The sequence below is a fragment of the Triticum urartu genome, chromosome 6A, assembly GCF_056163025.1.
Source record: "Triticum urartu cultivar PI428250 chromosome 6A, HENAU_Tu73, whole genome shotgun sequence".
In the NCBI taxonomy this organism is placed as follows: Eukaryota; Viridiplantae; Streptophyta; class Magnoliopsida; order Poales; family Poaceae; genus Triticum; species Triticum urartu.
In genome coordinates this window covers 234,824,526-234,849,025 of record NC_141878.1, presented here as the reverse complement: position 1 = coordinate 234,849,025, position 24,500 = coordinate 234,824,526, and the positions used below count along the sequence as shown (strand labels likewise).

Genomic DNA, 24,500 nt, shown 5'->3' with positions numbered 1-24,500 from the left:
GCCCCAAACTTTCAGAAACGACAACTTTGGTTTCTTGCCAAACCACAGTTCATAAGGCGTCGTCTCAACGGATTTTGATGGTGCCCTATTTAACGTGAATGCGGCCGTCTCTAGAGCGTATCCCCAAAACGATAGCGGTAAATCAGTAAGAGACATCATAGATCGCACCATATCCAGTAAAGTACGATTACGACGTTCGGACACACCATTACGCCGTGGTGTTCCGGGTGGCGTGAGTTGCGAAACTATTCCACAATTTTTCAAATGTACACCAAACTCGTATCCTCCATGGTCAGATCATAGAAACTTTATTTTCTTGTTACGATGATTTTCAACTTCACTCTGAAATTCCTTGAACTTTTCAAACGTTTCAGACTTATGTTTCATTAAGTAGATATACCCATATCTGCTTAAATCATCTGTGAAGGTGAGAAAATAACGATATCCGCCACGAGCCTCAATATTCATCGGACCACATACATCTGTATGTATGATTTCCAACAAATCTGTTGCTCTCTCCATAGTACCGGAGAACGGCGTTTTGGTCATCTTGCCCATGAGGCACGGTTCGCAAGTACCAAGTGATTCATAATCAAGTGGTTCCAAAAGTCCATCAGTATGGAGTTTCTTCATGCGCTTTACACTGATATGACCTAAACGGCAGTGCCACAAATAAGTTGCACTATCATTATCAACTCTACATCTTTTGGCTTCAACATTATGAATATGTGTATTACTACTATCGAGATTTAACAAGAATAGACCACTCTTCAAGGGTGCATGACCATAAAAGATATTACTCATATAAATAGAACAACCATTATTCTCCGATTTAAATGAATAACCGTCTCGCATCAAACAAGATCCAGATATAATGTTCATGCTCAACGCTGGCACCAAATAACAATTATTCAGGTCTAATATTAATCCCGAAGGTAGATGTAGAGGTAGCGTGCCGACTGCGATCACATCGACTTTGGAACCATTTCCCACGCGCATCCTCACCTCGTCCTTAGCCAATCTTCGCTTAATCCGTAGTCCCTGTTTCGAGTTGCAAATATTAGCAACAGAACCAGTATCAAATACCCAGGTGCTACTGCGAGCATTAGTAAGGTACACATCAATAACATGTATATCACATATACCTTTGTTCACCTTGCCATCCTTCTTATCCGCCAAATACTTGGGGCAGTTCCGCTTCCAGTGACCAGTCTGCTTGCAATAGAAGCACTCAGTTTCAGGCTTAGGTCCAGGTTTGGGTTTCTTCTCTTGAGTAGCAACTTGCTTGCCGTTCTTTTTGAAGTTCCCCTTCTTCTTCCCTTTGCCCTTTTTCTTGAAACTAGTGGTCTTGTTGACCATCAACACTTGATGCTCCTTCTTGATTTCTACCTCCGCAGCTTTTAGCATCGCGAAGAGCTCGGGAATAGTCTTATTCATCCCTTGCATATTATAGTTCATCACGAAGCTCTTGTAGCTTGGTGGCAGTGATTGGAGAATTCTGTCAATGACGCAGTCATCCGGAAGATTAACTCCCAACTAAATCAAGTGATTATTATACCCAGACATTTTGAGTATATGCTCACTGACAGAACTGTTCTCCTCCATCTTGCAGCTATAGAACTTATTGGAGACTTCGTATCTCTCAATCCGGGCATTTGCTTGAAATATTAACTTCAACTCCTGGAACATCTCATATGCTCCATGACGTTCAAAACGTCGTTGAAGTCCCGATTCTAAGCCGTAAAGCATGGCACATTGAACTATCGAGTAGTCATCAGCTTTGCTCTGCCAGACGTTCATAACATCCGGCGTTGCTCCTGCAGCAGGCCTGGCACCCAGCGGTGCTTCCAGGACGTAATTCTTCTGTGCAGCAATGAGGATAATCCTCAAGTTACGGACCCAGTCCGTGTAATTGCTACCATCATCTTTCAACTTTGCTTTCTCAAGGAACGCATTAAAATTCAACGCAACAACAGCACGAGCCATCTATCTACAATCAACATAAACAAGCAAGATACTATCAAGGACTAAGTTCATGATAAATTTAAGTTCAATTAATCATATTACTTAAGAACTCCCACTTAGATAGACATCCCTCTAATCCTCTAAGTGATCACGTGATCCAAATCAACTAAACCATGTCCGATCATCACGTGAGATGGAGTAGTTTCATTGGTGAACATCTTTATGTTGATCATATCTACTATATGATTCATGCTCGACCTTTCGGTCTCCGTGTTCCGAGGCCATATCTGTATATGCTTGGCTCATCAAGTATAACCTGAGTATTCTGCGTGTGCAACTGTTTTGCACCCGTTGTATTTGAACGTAGAACCTATCACACCCGATCATCACGTCGTGTCTCAGCACGAAGAACTTTCGCAATGGTGCATACTCAGGGAGAACACTACTTGATAATTTAGTGAGAGATCATCTTATAATGCTACCGTCAATCAAAGCAAGATAAGATGCATAAAAGATAAACATCACATGCAATCAATATAAGTGATATGATATGGCCATCATCTTCTTGTGCTTGTGATCTCCATCTCCGAAGCACCGCCGTGATCACCATCGTCATCGGCGTGACACCTTGATCTCCATCGTAGCATCGTTGTCGTCTCGCCAAGCTTATGCTTCCACGACTATCGCTACCGTTTAGTGATAAAGTAAAGCATTACATCGTGATTTCATTGCATACAATAAAGCGACAACCATATGGCTCCTGCCGGTTGCCGATAACTCGGTTACAAAACATGATCATCTCATACAATAAAATTCAGCATCATGCCTTGACCATATCACATCACAACATGCCCTGCAAAAACAAGTTAGACGTCCTCTACTTTGTTGTTGCAAGTTTTACGTGGCTGCTACGGGCTTAAGTAAGAACCAATCTCACCTACGCATCAAAACCACAACGATAGTTTGTCAATTTGACTCCGTTTTAACCTTCGCAAGGACCGGGCGTAGCCATACTCGGTTCAACTAAAGTTGGAGAAACTGTCACCCACAAGCCACCTCTGTGCAAAGCACGTCGGGAGAACCGGTCTCGCGTAAGCGTACGCGTAATGTCGGTCTGGGCCGCTTCATCCAACAATACCGCCGAACCAAAGTATGACATGCTGGTAGGCAGTATGACTTATATCGCCCACAACTCACTTGTGTTCTACTCGTGCATATAACATCAACATACAAAACCTAGGCTCGGATGCCACTGATGGGTTTCGTAGTAATTTCAAAAAATTTCCTACGCACACGCAAGATCATGTGATGCATAGCAACGAGAGGGGAGAGTATGATCTACATACCTAGTAGATCGACAACGGAAGCGTTTGGTTGATGTAGTCATACGTCTTCACGATCCGACCGATCAAGCACCGAAACTACGGCACCTCCGAGTTCTAGCACACGTTCAGCTCGATGACGATCCCCGGACTCCGATCCAGCAAAGTGTCGGGGAAGAGTTCCGTCAGCACGACTGCGTGGTGACGATCTTGATGCACTACAGCAGCAGGGCTTCGCCTAAACTCCGCTACAATATTATCGAGGACTATGGTGGCTGGGGGCGCCGCACACGGCTAAGGAACAGATCACGTGGATCAGCTTGTGTGTCTCTGGGGTGCCCCTGCCTCCGTATATAAAGGACTAAGGGGGGAGGCTAGCCGGCCAAGGAGGGTGCGCCAGGAGAGTCCTACTCCCTCTGGGAGTAGGATCCCCCCCTCCCAATCCTAGTTGGAATAGGATTCGCGGAGGGGGAAAAGAGAGATGGGGGGCCGGCCACCTCTCCTTGTCCTAATAGGACTAGGGGAGGGGGGAGGCGCGCGGCCCATCTTGGTCTGCCCCTTCTCTTTTCCAAGAAAGCCCACTAAGGCCCATATAGCTCCCGGGGGGTTCCAGTAACCTCCCGGTACTCCGGTAAAATCCCGATTTCACCCGGAACACTTCCGATATCCAAACATAGGCTTCCAATATATCAATCTTTATGTCTCGACCATTTAGAGACTCCTCGTCATGTCCGTGATCACATCCGGGACTTTGAACAACCTTCGATACATCAAAATGCATAAACTCATAATATAACTGTCATCGTAACCTTAAGCGTGCGGACCCTACGGGTTCGAGAACAATGTAGACATGACCGAGACATGTCTCCGGTCAATAACCAATAGCGGGACCTGGATGCCCATATTGGCTCCTACATATTCTACGAAGATCTTTATCGGTCAGACCGCATAACAACATACGTCGTTCCCTTTGTCATCGGTATGTTACTTGCCCGAGATTCGATCATCGGTATTCCAAATACCTAGTTCATTCTCGTTACCGGCAAGTCTGTTTACTCGTTCTGTAATACATCATCCCGCAACTAACTTATTAGTTGCAATGCTTGCAAGGCTTAAGTGATGTGTATTACCGAGAGGGCCCAGAGATACCTCTCCGACAATCGGAGTGACAAATCCTAATCTCGAAATACGCCAACCCAACATGTACCTTTGGAGACACCTGTAGTACTCCTTTATAATCACCCAGTTACGTTGTGACATTTGGTAGCACCCAAAGTGTTCCTCCGGCAAACGGGAGTTGCATAATCTCATAGTTATAGGAACATGTATAAGTCATGAAGAAAGCAATAGCAACATACTAAACGATCGGGTGCTAAGCTAATGGAATGGGTCATGTCAATCAGATCATTCACTTAATGATGTGATCCCGTTAATCAAATAACAACTCATTGTTCATGGTTAGGAAACATAACCATCTTTGATTAACGAGCTAGTCAAGTAGAGGCATACTAGTGACACTTTGTTTGTCTATGTATTCACACATGTATTATGTTTCCGGTTAATACAATTCTAGCATGAGTAATAAACATTTATCATGATATAAGGAAATAAATAATAACTTTATTATTGCCTCTAGGGCATATTTCCTTCATATAAAACTTAGTAATTAGTAATATATATACAATGGCCAAACGAACCCTGAACAGTTTCAAATTTCAGCCCGACACTCCTGTTATTCTATGTTGCCTGTAGAAAACAAAGTTCAAGGTGAGAAGAGGCAGCGATTATCGTTTCACCCACAAGAGGGGCATGTTTCCCTACCGGAACCATGAGGGTTGCGACAGGCTCCGGTTTGTAAAAGGCTTGTAATATAGCTTCGCCCAAATTGGACAATTATATGTACCATGTAGTGACACCATGCCAAGTTTCATGATTTCCTGGTGAGTTTTGGATTTACAAAGATTTAAAAACTGAGATTCACAATGTTTGTGGCCAATCTAGGATGGCGAGATAGTTGAATTCATTCCCATTCGTTCCATGGGACCTAACCATGCACCCCAAGGAAACATGTATGTTTTTTGTACCCATTTTGGTGCACTGGAGCATGCATTTGTAGTTCGGATTTGAATTATGGACATTAAATGCCTAGAAAACTCAACTAATGAATAAAAAAGGTCAAACGAACCCTGAATAATTTCAAAGTTCAGCGTGAATCTCCAGTTGTTCTGTGTCACGTGTAGAAGAAAATACGAGGCTAGCAGAGGGAGTGATTATCGTTTGGCCCACAAGGGGACACATTTCCCCATCGAAACCACGAGGGTTCCTGCGACAGGCTCCGGTTTGTAAGAGGTTTGTAATAGAGCTTGGCCCAAATTGGCAATGTTTTTACCACGACATATATGTGCCATGACGTGACACCATGCCACCTTTGATGACTTTCTGGTGAGTTTAGGATTTATGGGGACTTAAAAACTGAGATTCGAAATGTTTGAGGACGAGCCAGGACAACGGTACGGTTGTAATTCGTTCCCATTCCTTGCATGAGACCTAAACATGCACCCAAGGGCACATGTATAATTTTTCTGGCCATTTTGGTGAACTAGAGCATGTATTTGTAGTTTACATTTGAATTATGGACATTAAATGCCTTGGAAACTCAATTAGTGTATAAAAAGGCCAAACGAACCTTGAATAAGTTTAAATTTCAGCACGGATATCATGTCGTTCCATGTTGCCTATGGAAGAAAATACAAGGCGAAAAGAGGCGGTGATTACGTTTCGCCCACAAGGGGAACATGTTTCCCTATCGGAACCACGAGGCTTATTTGAGAGAAGCTCCAGTTTTTGTAAGAGGTTTGTAATAAAGCTTGGCCCAAATTGGACAATGTTTTTACCATGACATATATGTGCCATGATGTGACACCATGCCACCTTTGATGACTTTCTAGTGAGTTTAGGATTTATGGGGACTTAAAACCGAGATTTGAAATGTTTGAGGATGAGCCATGACACCGGTATGGTTGTAATTCGTTCCCATTCCTAGCATGGGACCTAAACATGCACCTAAGGACACATGTATAAATTTTCTAGCCATTTTGGTGAACTGGAGCATGTATTTGTAGTTCAGATTTGAATTATGGACATTAAATGCCTAGAAAACTCAACTAGTGTATAAAAAGGCCAAACGAACCCTGAATAAGTTTAAATTTCAACACGGATATCCTGTCGTTCCATGTTGCCCATAGAAGAAAATACAAGGCAAACAGAGGCAATGATTACGTTTCGCCCACAAGGGGGGCACATTTCCCTATCGGAACCATGAGGCTTCTTTGAGAGAAGCTCTGGTTTGTAAGAGGCTTGTAATAAAACTTGCACCACAATGGACGAAAAAAATTCCTCGACATATAAGTACCATGTCATGACACCATGGCAGGTTTCACGATTTCTGGCTTAGTTTTGGATTTGCGGGGATTTAAAAATCGAGATTCTTCTCACAAAATGTTTTCAAATAGCACACGGTTCACTCACAAAAGCCGATATTCAATGAAAACTTTGTGGAAACCATATTTTAAAGTTTCATAAAAATATGAAAAAAATGTGGGATGTTAAGAAGGTGATGTTTTATTGTGACACAAAATTTCGAGTTGAAAAACATTACGACATGTGAGCTATGAAAAAGACAAATTCAGCCCTGAATAGTGACATTACTATTGGGCACCTTTCAACACTGTTTTTTTTCTTTTTCATAGCTCACATCTCGTAATGTGTTTCAACTTGAAATTTTGTGTGGCAATAAAACATCATCCTCTTAACATCCCGCATTTTTTCATTTTTTTTAAACTTCAAAACATCTTTTTCTCGTGGTTTTCACCTGTTTCCACCGAATGTTGGTTTCCGTATGATATCCCGCCCCACCGCTGCACGTGCAGTCTGAGTCATGCGTTCTGACTGGCCAGAACCCAAACCCCACGGATCGTACATGTGCGCCATTGGATGCTCCCAGATCGAACGGCAACCCTGAGCCCTTTCGACAGCACATGCAGTACATGGATAAGCACTATGCGCATGCATCGTGTAGCTCACGCTTCCTTCTCTACTAGGTTTTCATTCAACACAGGCTACTGTTTCTCGCCACTCCTCTCATCGGTTTCCCGCCTCTTCTCCCAGATATGCATGATGTAGATGTTCGTTTAATTCTTATAGTTCATCTCATCCAAAATCAATTAGTTTTATAAAAAAAATCTATTTTAAGATTCATGGAATTGTGCATTAGAAAGGTAAAAACAAAAAGTGACAATTCATTTAGAAAAAAAGTTTGGGCAATTAAGATATGGAAGATTCTAGAGAACAAAGGAGAAGTGCTTGTGTTTTGAGGTTGTGCATTATGCTTAAGTTCAACCATGGAGTCTTCTAGATTGTACATGCGGCAAAATCTGGTGGAATGTAGATGATATCCAACGGCCAGTAGTGCTCGGATTTTCCATCTCTGTACCGTCAGATTGGCTTCATCCAACGAGCAACTTTCAAAGTTATTCGCACACTATATAGGTGTATAGATGTATAGATATATATATATAGGTGTGTCCGATGCTAGACAAAATAAAGTTTGAGCGCATGCGTGGGAGGACCCCCCCCCCCGCCGCCGCCTCGAAGTTGGGAAACTAACATCATACGTATTGAACCAGGCTTGGAGTCGGGTACGGTGTTCGGTTTGTAATGTAGTTGGTGGCCCATCGAAGTTGTGCATTTGGGATTTAAACACATCATACACCATCGTACCCATACATATTTTCGGGCTGCATGCAGTGTATATGAGGTCTTCTGATCGACCACGTCTCCCTTGTGCTGTTTTTTGTGACGACACGGATATCGGTGGGCTCCCCGGGTGTATATATATCATCCCTTTGACCGATAATGAGGGGTATGTGTTGGCCATGAATGGATTCCTCCTAGTTCGTGTTAGGGCTGGTCACCATCAAATGTCGGTCAACCAAAGCTTGAGCTCATGCGTTGTCAGGATTCCCTCCCAGATGCTCGGATTGCTGGGTTCGACCTACATCAAACCCTGCGTATCTCGTCCTTAACTACCTTGCCTTCATGGTTGTTGTCTGTATCGAGAGGTAGGCACCACATCTAAATTGTACATTATTCTATATTGAAAACACACATCTCCCCTTCCCAACGTACATCATTTTGGGCCGCATGTAAGAGGTGCTGGTTTTGTGGTCCCTCTCGTGCGATTTTTATGATGGTTCAATCTATTGGCCCAAGCGGTTTATCGACAACAACAACTGCCATTTGACCAAATGATAGATTCATTGGTCCGTCTTATGGTAGGTCATGGCGACACACATGTTTGACCAAAGTACCGATCATTACGTGCATCCGTCCCGCTGACACGAAGTGGGAGGTGGTGGGCCAAGCATCCTAGCTAGGTACAACATTATGTCATTATATATATATATATATCCTAGCTAGGTGGTTGTTAGGGTGCTTTCGGGTTTGCGAGGCAGGTGCCACCGAAGTTATGCATTGTGTATTTAAAGTTTTAAACATCCCCAATATTCGTACATATATTTGGCCACTTTCAGGTGGTTCTTGACTTCTGGCCCCTCTCATCGATCTTCAACGACGTGCCCAACCGTGGGCCCGCGGGGTCAAAGTTGTGCATTGGAATTTTGAACATCACAGACCACCCTTTTCACTCATATATATTTGGGCCACGTGTTGGTGTGGCTGTCTTTTGACCCTCTCTAACGTTAATTTTTGCTGCAAATACTCTGATGACCCTCAACGGACACGGGGTATAATATCTTAACCGTGTGTGATACAAGTGCGATGTGAATCACCATGCCTGCGCAAGCGCGAGAAAATTAAGGTGGAGGTACTGGCTCAACCGTGTGCGATGCAAGTGCGCTGAAATTACCACGACCACGCAAGCGCGAGCAAATTAAGGTGGAGGTACTGGCTCAACCGTGTGCCACTCAAGTGCGCTGAAATCACCACGACCGCGCAAGCGCGAGCAAAGGATGGAGGTACTAGCTTAACCGTGTGTGATGCAAGTGCGCTGTAAAACTACCACTTGTGCAAGCTAAAGGCGGGTAAGTTTATTTGGAAATTAGGACCAACCATGTGCGATAGACCAGCTATCTAGAAATATAAAAAACAAACTACCCGCCTTGAGCATTGCAAAAATCGGCGGGTCCACGCCACTTTTCCTTATTATCATACATGCTTATTGTTATTGGACCGTGCGCAATCTTGGGCATTCCCGCCCCACATCAATTCCTTTACCCAAATTTTAGTAGCCGCCGTACTTCAACCGTCGCCCATACTCCTCCAGCACCGACCTTATAGTAAAATTGCAGTAGTCGAGGCATTTGAACCGTCGCCCTCCCTCATCCACCACCATCTCCACCCACCATTACTAAAATTTTCAGTAGCCGCGGCGTATCCTCAAACACCAACCCCACCCCCTCCACAGTCCCCCACCCACCCCCTCCCCCCTCGAACCCTAGCTCGCGGCGGCCATCGGCGCCACCGCCAACCTGCCGGTCTGCCCGTTCCTCCTAGCTTAGATAATAAAGTTAAGGTTACCCAGCGATTCCCATACCGTCGCCCCACTCCCCCTAAGTTTTTAGATGAGGCCTGCGGTGTCCCTCCCCGCCAGATCCACATCCCCTGCTCCAGAATGTCATAGCCTAAGCCCGACCACGTATCCCGGGGAGCCCGACGAGCGTTCGGCCAAGAAGAGGTTTATCATGGCCTCTCCGGCGGACGTTGGCGAGGTGGCCGCCATTCTCCCTGACCTGTCGATCCCGGAGCAACACGTCACCGCGGAAGCCGATGAAGACATTGACTACGTTGCCATGTCGAAGGCTTCATATCAGCGGGCTAGCGTATTACTGTATCTTGGGAAAGCTGGCTACGACATCAAGCTCGTCCACACCGACGGCTTCACGCGGGCCATGTCATAGGTTAAGTGGTCCATCCCCAACCCCTCTGGTTCAACCGCCGTCGATCTCTTCGACAACCCTACTGCTGATCTCCTTCGCTAAGCGGTCAAGGATTTGCGATCTTTATACGCCATCGAGCCCATTTTGTCATTTCTGAAGGATACGTTCTACGGTGGCGGCTTGGGATCCTCAATTGCCAAGTCAGATCTCATCGACCACGACCATGAGGAGGGCACCCACGAAGGTGCTTCCAAGGTGAAACAGCCCATCTGTGACATCAGAGAGCGCACCATGGGTCTATGCTCTTCCAACTGGAAGGATCCTATCCATGAAATGTGAGGCAACATTCTATCAGCAAATCTTACCTTTTCTAGCTTACCAACCCGTACCCTTTGTTGTAGTAGCATTTTCCATGTGGTGCTTTAACTGTGTTGTGTTTAATTATTTCAGTTATGCAAAAATGTATTGTCCAATAGGTCTATGTGATGTTTAAGTATGAACTGTCCACTTCTGTTTCACGAATGGCTATATTTGGTTGTTTATAGTGAGTAGATACCTTGTTTGTCTATATTTGGTTGTTTTTTTGCGGGAGTCTATATTTGGTTGTTAGGTTGGTTGGAGTGAACATTTTTTCAGTTATCGAGCAGATGCCTTGTTTATCTGTATTTGGTTCTTAGTTTGGTTGTAGTGAGCATTTGTCCAGTTATCAAGCAGATGCCTTGTTTATCTGTATTTGGTTGTTAGGTTGCTTTTTTAGCATTTGTCCAGTTATCAAGCAGATGTCTTGTTTATCTTTATCTGCTTGTTAGGTTGGTTGCAGTAAGCATTCGTCCAGTTTTCAAGCATATGCCCTGTTTATCTGTATTTGCTTGTTAGCTTGGTTGCAGTGAGACTCTGTCCAGTTTTCAATGGCTATATTTGGTTGTTATACTGGTCATTTATGCCTTGTTTATTTCAGTCATTCACAATGCGTTGTTCATTATGTGAAAGTCTATATTTGAACGGCTATGTTTGGTTCCAGTTATTCCTGGTGTAGTTAACACATGCCCTTTATTTCAGTTTTACACACTTATCCAGTGTGATGTTTAAGCATTACTGATGTCTACTAGACAACCTTCTTCTTGTAGACGTTGTTGGGCCTCCAAGTGCAGAGGTTTGTAGGACAGTAGCAAATTTCCCTCAAGTGGATGACCTAAGTTTTATCAATCTGTGGGAGGCGTAGGATGAAGATGATCTCTCTCAAACAACCCTGCAACCAGATAACAAAGAGTCTCTTGTGTCCCCAACACACTCAATACAACGGTAAATCGTCTAGGTGCACTAGTTCGGCGAAGAGATGGTGATACAAGTGCAATATGAATGGTTGATATAGGTTTTTGTAATCTGAAAATATAAAAACAGCAAGGTAACTAATGATAAAAGTGAGCGAAAATGGCATTGCAATGCGTTGAAACAAGGCCTAGGGTTCATACTTTCACTAGTTCAAGTTCTCTCAACAAGGATAACATAATTAGATCATATAAGAATCCCTCAACATGCAACAAAGAGTCACTCCAAAGTCACTAATAGTGGAGAACAAATGAAGAGATTATTGTAGGGTACGAAACCACCTCAAAGTTATTCTTTCTGATCAATCCATTGGGCTATTCCTATAAGTGTCACAAACAGCCCTAGAGTTCGTAGTAAAATAACACCTTAAGACACAAATCAACCAAAACCCTAATGTCACCTAGATACTCCAATGTCATCTCAAGTATCCGCGGGTATGATTATACGATACGCATCACACAATTTCAGATTCATCTATTCAACCAACACAAAGAACTTCAAAGAGTGCCCCAAAGTTTCTACCGGAGAGTCAAGACGAAAACATGTGCCAACCCCTATGCATAAGTTCACAAGGTCACATAAATCACAAGTTGATCACCAAAACAAACATCAAGTGGATCACGTGAATATCCCATTGTCACCACAGATAAGCACATGCAAGACATACATCAAGTGTTCTCAAATCCTTAAAAGACTAAATCTGATAAGATAACTTCAAAGGGAAAACTCAATTCATCACAAGGAGGTAGAGGGGGAGAAACATCATAAGATCCAACTATAATAGCAAAGCTCGGGGTACATCAATATCATGCCATATCAAGAACACGAGAGAGAGAGAGAGATCAAACACATACCTACTGGTACATACCCTCAGCCCCGAGGGTGAACTACTCCCTTCTCATCATGGAGAGCGCTGGGATGATGAAGATGGACACCGGTGATGGATCCCCCCTCTGGCAGGGTGCCGGAATAGGGCCCCGATTGGTTTTTGGTGGCTATAGAGGCTTGCGGCGGCGGAACTCCCGATCTAGGTTTCTTTTCTGGGGTTTCTGTATTTATAGGAATTTTTGGCATCTGTCTCACGTCAGGGGGTCTCCGAGTCATCCACGAGATAGGGGGACGAGCCTAGGGGGTAGGGCATGCCCTCCACCCTCGTGGATGGCTCGGGACTCTTCTAGCCCAACTCTTTTACTTTGGGGGCTTCTTTTGGTCCATCAAAAATTGGCAGATCAAGTGGACTCCATTTGGTATTCCTTTTCTGTAAAACTCAAAAACAAGGGAAAATAGAAACTGGCACTGGGCTCTAGGTTAATAGGTTAGTCCCAAAAATCATATAAAATAGCATATAAATGCATATAAAACATCCTAGATGAATAATATAATAGCATGGAACAATCAAAATTTATAGATACGTTGGAGACGTATCAAGCATCCCCAAGCTTAATTCCTGCTCGTCCTCGAGTAGGTAAATGATAAAAACAGAATTTTTGATGTGGAATGCTACCTAACATATTTATCCATGTAATTCTCTTTATTGTGGCAAGAATATCCAGATCCGAAAGATTCAAAACAAAAGTTTAATATTAACATACAAATAATAATACTTCAAGCATACTAACAAAGTAATCATGTCTTCTCAAAATAACATGGCCAAAGAAAGTTCATCCCTACAAAATCATATAGTTTGGCTATGCTCCATCTTCGTCACACAAAATATTCAAATCATGCACAACCCTCATGACAAGCCAAGCAATTGTTTCATACTTTAGTATTCTCAAACTTTTTCAACTTTCATGCAATACATGACCGTGAGCCATGGACATAGCACTATAGGTGGAATAGAATGGTGGTTGTGGAGAAGACAAAAAGGAGGAAGATGGTCTCACATCAACTAGGCATATTAATGGGGTATGTAGATGTCCATCAATAGATATCAATGTGAGTGAGTAGGGATTGCCATGCAACGGATGCACTAGAGCTATAAATGTATGAAATCTCAACAAAAGAAACTAAGTGGGTGTGCATCCAACTTGCTTGCTCACGAAGATCTAGGGCATTTTGAGGAAGCCCATTATTGGAATATACAAGCCAAGTTCTATAACGAAAATTACCACTAGTATATGAAAGTGACAAAATAAGAGACTCTCTATCATGAAGATCATGGTGCTACTTTGAAGCACAAGTGTGAAAAAAGGATAGTAGCATTGTCCCTTCTCTCTTTTTCTCTCCTTTTTTGGTTTGGCTTCTTTGGCCTCCTTTTTTTCATTGGCTTCTTTGGCCTCTTTTTTTTCCTCACACAGGACAATTCTCTAATAATGATGATCATCACACTTCTATTTATTTACAACTCAAATATTACAACTCGATACTTAGAACAAAATATGACTCTATATGAGTGCCTCCGACGTTGTACCGGATGTGCAATGAATCAAGAGTGACATGTATGAAAAAATTATGAATGGTGGCTTTGCCACAAATGCGATGTCAACTACATGATCAGGCAAGGAAATATGACAATGATGGAGCGTGTCATAATAAATGGATCGGTGGAAAGTTACATAGCAATATATCTCGGAATGGCTATGGAAATGCCATAATAGGTAGGTATGGTGGTTGTTTTGAGGAAGGTAAATGGTGGGTTTATGGTACCAGCGAAAGTTGCGCGGTACTAGAGAGGCTAGCAATGGTGGAAGGGTGAGAGTGCGTATAATCCATGGACTCAACATTAGTCAGAAAGAACTCACATACTTATTGCAAAAATCTACAAGTCATCAAGACCAAGCACTACGTGCATGCTCCTAGGGGGATAGATTGGTAGGAAAAGACCATCGCTCATCCCCGGCCGCCACTGATAAGGAAGACAATCAAAGAAACACCTCATGCTTCAAATTTGTTACACAACGGTTACCATACGTGCATGCTACGGGACTTGCAAACCTTAAGACAAGTATTTTTCAAATTCACAACTACTCAACTAGCATTACTCTAATATCACCATCCCCATATCTCAAAACAATCATAAGGAATCAAACTTCACATAGTATTCAATGCACTTCATATGAAAGTTTTTATTATATCCCTCTTGGATGCCCATCATATTAGGACTAAATTCTTAACCAAAGCAAATTACCATGATTTTCTAAAAGACTCTCAAAATGATATAAGTGAAGCATTAGAGTTCAAAAATTTCTTCAAAATAAAACTATCGTCGTGCTCTAAAAAGATATAAGTAAAGCACTAGAGCAAATGATAAACTACTCCAAAAGATATAAGTGAAGATCAATGAGTAGTTGAATAATTATGTAACTATGTGAAGACTCTCCAACATTTAAGAATTTCAGATCTTGGGATATTATTCAAACAGAAAGCAAAAAAAATAAAATAAAATGACGCTCCAAGCAAAACACATATCATGTGGTGAATAAAAATATAGCTCAAAGTAAAGTTACTGATGAACGAAGACGAAAGAGGGGATGCCATTCGGGGCATCCCCAAGCTTAGGCTCTTGGTAGTCCTTGAATATTACCTTGGGGTTCCTTGGGAATCCCCAAACTTGGGCTCTTGCCACTTCTTATTCCATAGTCCATCGAATCTTTACCCAAAACTTGAAAACTTCACAACACAAAACTCAACAAAAAACTCGTAAGCTCCGTTAGTATAAGAAAATAAATCACCACTTTTGGTACTATTGTGAACTTATTATAAATTCATATTGGTGTAATATCTATTGTATTCCAACTTCTCTATGGTTCATACCCTCCGATACTACTCATAGATTCATCAAAATAAGCAAACAACACATAGATAACAGAATCTGTCAAAAACAGAACAGTCTATAGCAATCTGTAACTCTCGAATACTTATGTAACTCAAAAAATTCTGAAAGATTAGGACGACCAGGATAAAAAGTATATTGATCTACTGCAGTTGGAATTGGTATTTTATTGCTCTCTGGTAAAAATATGATAATTATTTTCATGAGCGCATACTTTCTGTTTTTATCAGCAAGATCAAACAACAATCACCCAAGAAGATCCTAAAGGCTTTACTTGGCACAAACACTAATTAAAACATAAAAAACACAATCATAACAGAATCTAGATGAATTATTCATTACTAAACAGGAACAAAAAGCAAAGAACAAAAATAAAATTGGGTTGCCTCCCAACAAACGCTATCGTTTAACGCCCGTAGCTAGGCATGATGATTTCAATGATTCTCACATAAAAGATAAGAATTGAAACATAAAGAGAGCATCATGAATAATATGACTAGCACATTTAAGTCTAACCCACTTCCCATGCATAGGGATTTTGTGAGCAAACAATATATGGGAACAAGAATCAACTAGCATAGGAAAGCAAAACAAGCATAACTTCAAGATTTTAAGCACATAGAGAGGAAACGTGATATTATTGCAATTCCTACAAGCATATATTCCTCCATCATAATAATTTTCAGAATCATCATGAATGAATTCAATACTATAACTATCACATAAAGCATTCTTTTCATGAGCCACAAGCATAGAATTTTTATTACTCTCCACATAAGCAAAATTCTTCTCATTAGGAATAGTGGGAGTATCATAAGAAACTCTAATACTATAAATTGTTTCCACATTAAAAGAGTAACGTTTAGGAAAAGGGTAATCATCATGACAAGTTTTGTAAATATAATCATCACTACTTTTTATAACATAAGTATCATCACAATGATCATCATAAGTAGCAACTTTGTTCTCATTATAATCAATTGAAACCTCTTCCAAGATAGTGGAATCATTACTAAATAAAGTCATGACCTCTCCAAATCCACTTTTATAATTATCAATAAGATTCAACATCCTCCAAAACAGTGGGATCATTATTTCCTAAAGTTGACACTCTTCCAAACCCACTTTCATCAATATAATCATCATAAATAGGAGGCATGCTATCATCATAATAAATTTGCTCATCAAGACTTGGGAGACTAAAAATATCATCTTCATTAAACATAGCATCCCCAAGCTTGGGACAAACATTAATTGCAGCAAATAAATTCTCAAACATGTCATTCTCATCAAATATAGCACCCCCAAGTTTGGGCCTTTCCATATCATAAGCATAATCACTCTCATCATTAATAGTATGGATAGCACCAATAGTATAGCAATTATCATCATCATAATGAGTAATAGGAGCAACATCATTTGGGAGGGATACCTTTTTACCTTTGCTTCTCCGTCTTTTATTTTTCTTCTTCACATTAAGTATGGGTTTAATCCTCTTTTTTGAGCTCCTTATTAATGAGATTGGTTAAATAGAAGGCTCCTCCTTGTTACCTGATTCATCATAAGAAAGAATAGGAGGATATTGCGAAATCTCTTCCCTTTCATTAGTATTCTCTTCATCTTCTATTTCTTTTCTTGTCTTTATGTAATTGGCAATATAAGGATTTTCAATGCAATTCACTGCACAATACATATAAATTTCCTCTAGATCAAAATCAAGAACTTTATCAAGGGAAAATTCTGGAATATCCTTAGCTATACGTTTCATTTCTTCATAACCCACAAGCAAACTAAGTTCATTATGATGCGCAAGGGAAATCAAGTCATCACAATTTGTGGACACGATTCGATCATGAAGCAATTTGCATTGGATATTTAAATGACCATGTTCATTGCAAAGTTCACAAGTATGGCTAAGAAAATTTAAATTTTCAGCACAAACATCTAGCCTTTCTTGCAACCATTTAGTTTCTAAATATTTATGCCTCTTGCAAAATCTATCTTCCCTATTTGGTGTGTACTTGCAAACTCTATGCACTCCACAAAAATTGGCATGCTTATAAGAGACATTTTCATCATGAACAGTGCAATCATCATTAGTACTATGGATATTCAAAGAGTTCATACTAACAACATTGCAATCATCCTCATCATTCAAAGATTTAGTGCCAAACATTTTAATGTATTCTTCTTCTAACACTTTGGCACAATTATCAGAATCCTTATTTTCACGAAAGATATTAAAAAGATGAAGCATATGAGGCAACCTCAATTCCATTTTTTGTAGTTTTCTTTTATAGACTAAACTGGTGATAAAAGAAGAAAAAAAGATTCGATTGCAAGATCTAAAGATATACCTTCAAGCGCTAACCTCCCCGGCAACGGCGCCAGAAAAGAGCTTGATGTCTACTACACAACCTTCTTCTTGTAGACGTTGTTATGCCTCCAAGTGCAGAGGTTTGTAGGACAGTAGCAAATTTCCGTCAAGTGGATGACCTAAGGTTTATCAATCCGTGGGAGGCGTAGGATGAATATGGTCTCTCTCAAACAACCCTACGACCAAATAACAAACAGTCTCTTGTTTCCCCAACACACCAAATACAATGGTAAATTGTATAGGTGCACTAGTTCGGCGAAGAGATGGTGATACAAGTGCAATATGGATGGTAGATATAGTTTTTTGTAATCTGAAAATATAAAAACAGCAAGGTAACTAATGATAAAAGTGAGCGAAAACGGTATTGCAATGCGTTGAAACAAGGCCTAGGGTTCATACTTTCACTAGTGCAAGTTCTCTCAACAAGGATAACATAATTAGATCATATAAGAATCCCTCAATGACAGTGTCCTGGACTAGGGGGTACTCAACACGTCATCTCCCGATCTGATAGATTGGGCCGAGGACCCCCGTGGCCGTATACTCATGGGCCAGTTCGGACAGCTGTCGCATACAAGGAAGATTCCACAAGACTTGGCGATCAAAATAAGGACTTCTCCCCACCGGCGTATTCGGCTAGGACTCTTGTTAACCTAGGCCTCTGGTGCATTATATAAACCAGGGCCAGGCTAGTCGATAGATCATACACAATAACAATCATACCATAGACTAGCTTCTAGGGTTTAGCCTCTCCGATCTCGTGGTAGATCTACTCTTGTACTACCCATATCATCAATATTAATCAAGCAGGACGTAGGGTTTTACCTCCATCAAGAGGGCCCGAACCTGGGTAAAACTTCGTATCCCTTGCCTCCTGTTACCATCCTTCCTAGATGCACAGTTCGGGACCCCTACCCGAGATTCGCCGGTTTTGACACCGACATTGGTGCTTTCATTGAGAGTTCCGATGTGTGATCGACAAAAGGATCGATGGCTCGCCTGTAGATCAACTGCGACTTCGGCATCTTCGTCACCAGCTCGACTGGTCACCTTGGTTCGACCAAGAATTGCGCCCCGTGTTCAGATCACCATGTTCGGACGAGGGCCTTCATCAAACATCAACTCTGATCTCTAGCAAGATCACGGAGGAATCATCTATGGAGCTCGGGGGCTCAACGTCAACATTGCCCTCAAGCGACCGTGCTGTTTTTTTGGACAGCGAACTCGTATCTGCCGCCACCACCTCCTCGAGTATCGCTTTGATGATTTCTTTGGTGGAATTGTGCGGAATTGAGTTTACAACAACCCTGGAAAATTTCGTCGAGTTCCGATGGACGAATCTCTGGCAATCCACGATATACCGGAGCCGTGTCAAATCTGGATGGGAATCTGGATGATTTTAGGGCATGGTGTCCAGCTTCTAGCTCGGACGTCCTTTGGAAGATCCAACCGTTGATCGGCTGCGGAATTCCTATATCTACCGCCTCTCAAAATTTCAGCTCGATCCGACCGTCCAAACTCCGGGAACCTTCCGATTAGTGCATCATTTTTCGGATCTATTTTCTGCGCGAAAACGAATCCGACCCGAGTTCATCTTTTTTATGAACGGGGTTTCGGACATCCCTTTTGAAGGAAGTTTTGTATGGGGTATTGTGTTTTGTTCCCGAACACATCCCACTAACTTTAAGATCTTTTGAACATGATCTTCGACATCATGCTGGTGTCAAACCAGTCCGGCAATATTACTTCACGGCTGCCGACCTGCGCTAGACACGGCGTCACTTTGTTGAGCCGAGCTCAACTTTTTTGGATCATCATAAGTTCCAACTATAATAGCAAAGCTCGCGGTACATCAAGATCGTACCATATCAAGAACACAAGAGAGAGAGAGATCAAACACATAGCTACTGGTACATACCCTAAGCTCCGAGGGTGAACTACTCCCTTCTCGTCATGGAGAGCGCCGGGATGATGAAGATGGCCACAGGTGATGGATCCCCCTCCGGCAGGGTGCCGGAACAAGGTCTCGATTGGTTTTTTGTGGTTACAGAGGCTTGCGGCAGCGGAACTCCCGATCTAGGTTTCTTTTCGGGGGTTTCTGTATTTATAGGAATTTTGGCGTCGGTCTCATGTCAGGGGGGTCTCTGAGTCATCCACGAGATAGGGGCGAGCCCAGGGGGTAGGGTGCGCCCTCCACCCTCATGGATGGCTCGGGACTCTTCTGGACCAACTCTTTTATTTCGGGGGCTTCTTTTGGTCCATAAAAATCATCAAAAATTGGCATATCAATTGGACTCCGTTTGGTGTTCCTTTTCTGTAAAACTCAAAAACAAGGAAAAAACAGAAACTGGCACTGGGCTCTAGGTTAATAGGTTAGTCCCAAAAATCATATAAAATAGCATATAAATGCATATAAAACATCCTAGATGAATAATATAATAGCATGGAACAATCAAAAATTATAGATACGTTGGAGACGTATCAGTTACCTACGTTCTATTCATTTTCAACAATACCAGTTTGAATTGCAATATTTGATGGTTATTAAGCCTGATGTCTATAACATTGCCTTCCATTTTATATCTGCTTTAACAACATGCTGAAACCAATACATTCAATCTATCATTTGGAGGTGATGTTGTTTACCTTTGCTATATGTGTTTGATGTTAAGATTGATGTGCTTATCATGCCTTTCCACTACTTACGCAGGACAACAACGGGAGTGGCCACCATTTTCCGCCGAGGTTAGCTTCATCCCTCGGCTTGTACTGGACGTAAACCGTCCAGGAGTAGCCGGATTAACTCTAGGAAGATTAGAAGCCCATGAAGACGTAAGGATGGTGGCGCTTTACGAAGGCCCAAGGCCCAAAGGCGAGTTAAGGCCTGTAGATGTAAACCGGTTCTCTCATGTAACTTGTATTGTAAGTTAAAAGGAGTAGAGACCGAGCCGGACACGTTTACGATCCGGCCTCGGGACTCTGTAAACCAGCGGGCATCAACCTATGTATATAAAGGGACGACCCGACAGCGGTTTAGGGACAACACACAAGAACTCGAGAGCTAAGCAAAGCGGATTCGCTCCCTGGTCATCGAAACCCTAGCAATACCAACACAACTAGACGTAGGCTTTTACCTTCATCGAAGGGGCCGAACTAGTATAAAAACCCTCGTGTCCCTTGTCCGGTTTAACCCCTTTAAGCTAACCCGTAGCGATGGCGACTAAGTCCTTTCACGAGGACATCTCCCGTGACAAAACCACGACAGTTGGCGCCCACCATGGGGCTATCACACGATTGTTCCGAGTTCTTGAAGGGCAGCTTCGAAGGACTCAAAGGATACTCTGTGGGCCGGATGACGAGGAGTTGTCACGGCAAGATCTACATCGACGACGCGGGATGGGGCCCCGAGGCCGGTTCAATTGAATACGGGTACCGGGTCCCCTTTGGCAGAATTCACGTCTTCATCGGCAAGATCGGCGAACCGGGCCCTGAGCCGGACACCTGCACCGACATCATCAAGACGGCTCAGCGCGCAAGCCCTGACCCGGTTTAGCCCATAGCAAGGCATGTGTCGTAGGTGTCATCCATGGAGCGGAATATGAGGATGGACCGGCATCTGATGGGGAAACCGTTGTCTGTTCTGATGACGAGTCTTCAACCGGAGAGACCGAGTCACTGTATCAGCTGCAGGACGGCCGGATTAGTGGAGGTTCTGATGGCAACAGTATTCCGGGCCCCCTCGATCTGCCAAACCGGGTCGCGGTCTTCATGGCCGGTACACAACCAGCGCAGCACTCTTCTACCGCCGCGGAAATGCTCTTCGGTTCAGCAACAGCAACGCCAGCAGGAGTAGGGGGCTCTGCGCCGCCTCCGGCTCAGGTTCTGTCTGATTTGTTCGACGCTTTGGCAACATTGATGGCAGCAGAAGTGGACGCCACAACCCGATATCAGCACAATGCGGAGATCGCAAAGGTGAAGGATCAGATAACTCAGGCTAAAGCGGACCTGGCAGCAGAGAACGCCAGGATGGCTACACAATGGGCCGAGTTGGAAGCTCAGGCCTACCGGCTTAGGCTGGATCAGAGTGCCTCGGATCATGTCATGAGGAGGAGATACCGGTCGCACCTCCCGCCGGGTTATGAGCCAAGAAATCTCTTCAACACGCCAGGAGCAGGAACCAGTAACCAGCCGGTGGGAAACCGGACTGAGGCACTGGGAACAGGAGTGACGGTTCAGCCGCGCATGATGAACCCCCCTCATCAGAACAACATTGTGCCACAGTATGTTCCGACGCCTCCGGGGCATTACTCCAACCCGTTGGATAACATTGTGGCCGCCGCTTCACGATTGGTGGCCCTCCCAATGGACGGCGAGTCACCATTGGCGATTGAGACACGACGGGCCAGAGAGCTCCTTCAAACATCTTTAAACTAGTAGCAGGCTTATTCACATAGTCGCGAGAGGATTCATTCCACCCCCCGTCCGAGTCGGAGCTACAGCAGGCACGTTGAGGATGAGTCGGCCGTATCAAGCAGTGCACGTCACCGTAACTCGCCGCGAGGGCATAACCCGACAGGTGGTGGTGCCAATGCGCAGGATGTGGTGGATCATGGTCGTGCACGTCGAGAAGCCGAGTTAGCAGCTCAGCACGCAGCTCGTCAACCTACTCCGGTTCGTCCTACCGCTTCAGTGGAGCCAGGCATGGTCTTCAGTTCTTTAGGGGTGCCGTGTCTTACCCCTGCATTACGTAATGTGTGACTGCCCAAGGATTTTAAAGGCCCTCGTAAGGTGCCCAATTACACCGCCGATTTGCAACCAGAGTCATGGGTTGAGAGTTATGAGATGGCAATGGAGATGCTGGATGTGGATGAAGCGGTGTGCGCTAAATACTTCACCATGATGTTGGAGGGGACAACTCGTACTTGGTTAAAGAGCTTACCGGCTAATTCTGTCGGGTCATGGGCGGAGTTAAAACACCGATTCATCCAGAATTTTAAAGATACTTGTAAGCAGCCTATGTCGATTGTGGACCTGGCCGCTTGTGTTCAAGAGGATGGGGAGTCTACAACTCATTGGGTGAAGCGAGTCTCAGCTATTCTGCATTCGTCGGACCATATCAACGCGGACACAGCGGTTTTGACGTTGGAGGGTAATTGCCGGTTTATGCCATTGAAACTGAAGCTAGGGAGGCTCAAACGTCATTGCAATGACATGTCAACCCTTATGGCTGCTTTGGTGAAATATGCCGATTCAGATAGTATCAAAGACCCTGAGTTTGAGGATGACAAACCGGGGAAGGGGAAAAAGAATGGCAATACCAAGGGGCAGCAGCACAATCTGGCAGGTCATGGGAATAATGGTAAGTGCAAGGCAGACAATAATTTGTACTTTGTGGCTAACACCAATGCTCAGGACAACGGTCAGCGCCGTAAGGGCAAACCGCCCCAGAGGGGTGGAGGTTCAGGCCCCAATTTGGAACGCCTGTTAAATCAACCTTGTCCAAAGCATGGATCGAAGGAGAGGCCAGCTTCACATGTTTGGAAGGATTGTTTCATCATGCGAGAGTTCAAGAACTCCAATATGTTTCAATACGATAATGGCCCGCCCGACAGTTCAGGAGGTGGTTTTCATGGGCCGGGTTATGAAGGCAGCAGCTCCGGTTCAGGATTCCAAGGCAATCAAACCGGACATGGTAATCAAGGGAACCAGGGCAATTAGGGAGGTTATAACCATCAGGGGAATCAGCAGCAGCAGCAGTCGGGTTATCAGAGCAATCCGAAGCAGTTAAATAGTGGGCAGTATCATGTTTTCACCACTAGCTTGTGCAAGCGTGATCAGAAGCTTCACAAGAGGGTCGTGAACTCTATTGAACCGACAGTGCCTCAGTATTTGCGCTAGTCTGAGCAACCAATTTTATGGAGTCGAGAGGATCACCCACCCCAGGTTGATAATCCGGGTCATCTGGCCTTAGTGGTGGCACCTCAAGTTGGGGGGTATAAGTTCACCAAGGTGCTTATGGATGGTGGAAGTAGTATCAACATCCTTTACTATGATACCTTCCGTTGTATGGAATTGACAGATAAGAATCTTAAACCGTCGAACATAGTTTTTCATGGTGTGGTGCCTGGTAAGTCTGCGTATCCAGTGGGCAAGATAGCCCTAGAGGTGGCTTTTGGAGATGATCATGATTCAAGGTCAGAAACGTTGACTTTTGAGGTGGTGAAAATCAAGAGTCCGTATAATGCCCTGTTCGGACGACCGACTTATGCCAAGTTCATGGCGAGGCCGTGTTATGTTTATCTATAGCTTAAGATGCCGGGTCACAAAGGGACCATCACAGTACATGGGAGCAGGAAGATTGCTTTGGAATGTGGAGAGGGTGATGCAGCTTATGCTGAGTCGGTTTGTGCCACAGAGGAGCTGAAGTTTTATAAAGACAAGGTTGATCCGGCAGACATGACTTCTTTGAAAAAACCAACTACAGAGCATGATCCGAGTTGAAGTTTAAATCGGCTACAGACACTAAGATGGTTGATTTTGTTCCTGGTGATTCATCCAAGCAGTTCAGCATCAGCGCTAACCTGGATCCCAAATAGGAAAGCGCGCTCATCGAGTTCATCCGTGAGAACTGGGACATTTTTGCATGGAAGCCTTCTGACATGCTAGGTGTACCAAGGGAAATCGCTGAGCACACACTTAATATAGATCCTAAGTTTAAACTGGTCAGGCAGTTTCTCCGCCGCTTCAACGAAGAAAGGTGTAAGGCTATCGGTGAG

The 24,500-nt window shown here is 43.5% G+C and overlaps 1 protein-coding gene across 1 annotated transcript in view; it reads left to right on the top strand.

Annotated features, from left to right (window-relative positions):
* Positions 1 to 20,453, top strand: part of LOC125513227 (uncharacterized) — a 58,622-nt gene extending 38,169 nt beyond the window's left edge. The window contains exon 12 of the transcript XR_015608039.1: positions 20,435 to 20,453. The gene's annotated coding sequence lies outside the window, so the exon portion shown is untranslated. The remainder of the gene's footprint in view (positions 1 to 20,434) is intronic.
* Positions 20,454 to 24,500: the final 4,047 nt, after the last annotated feature.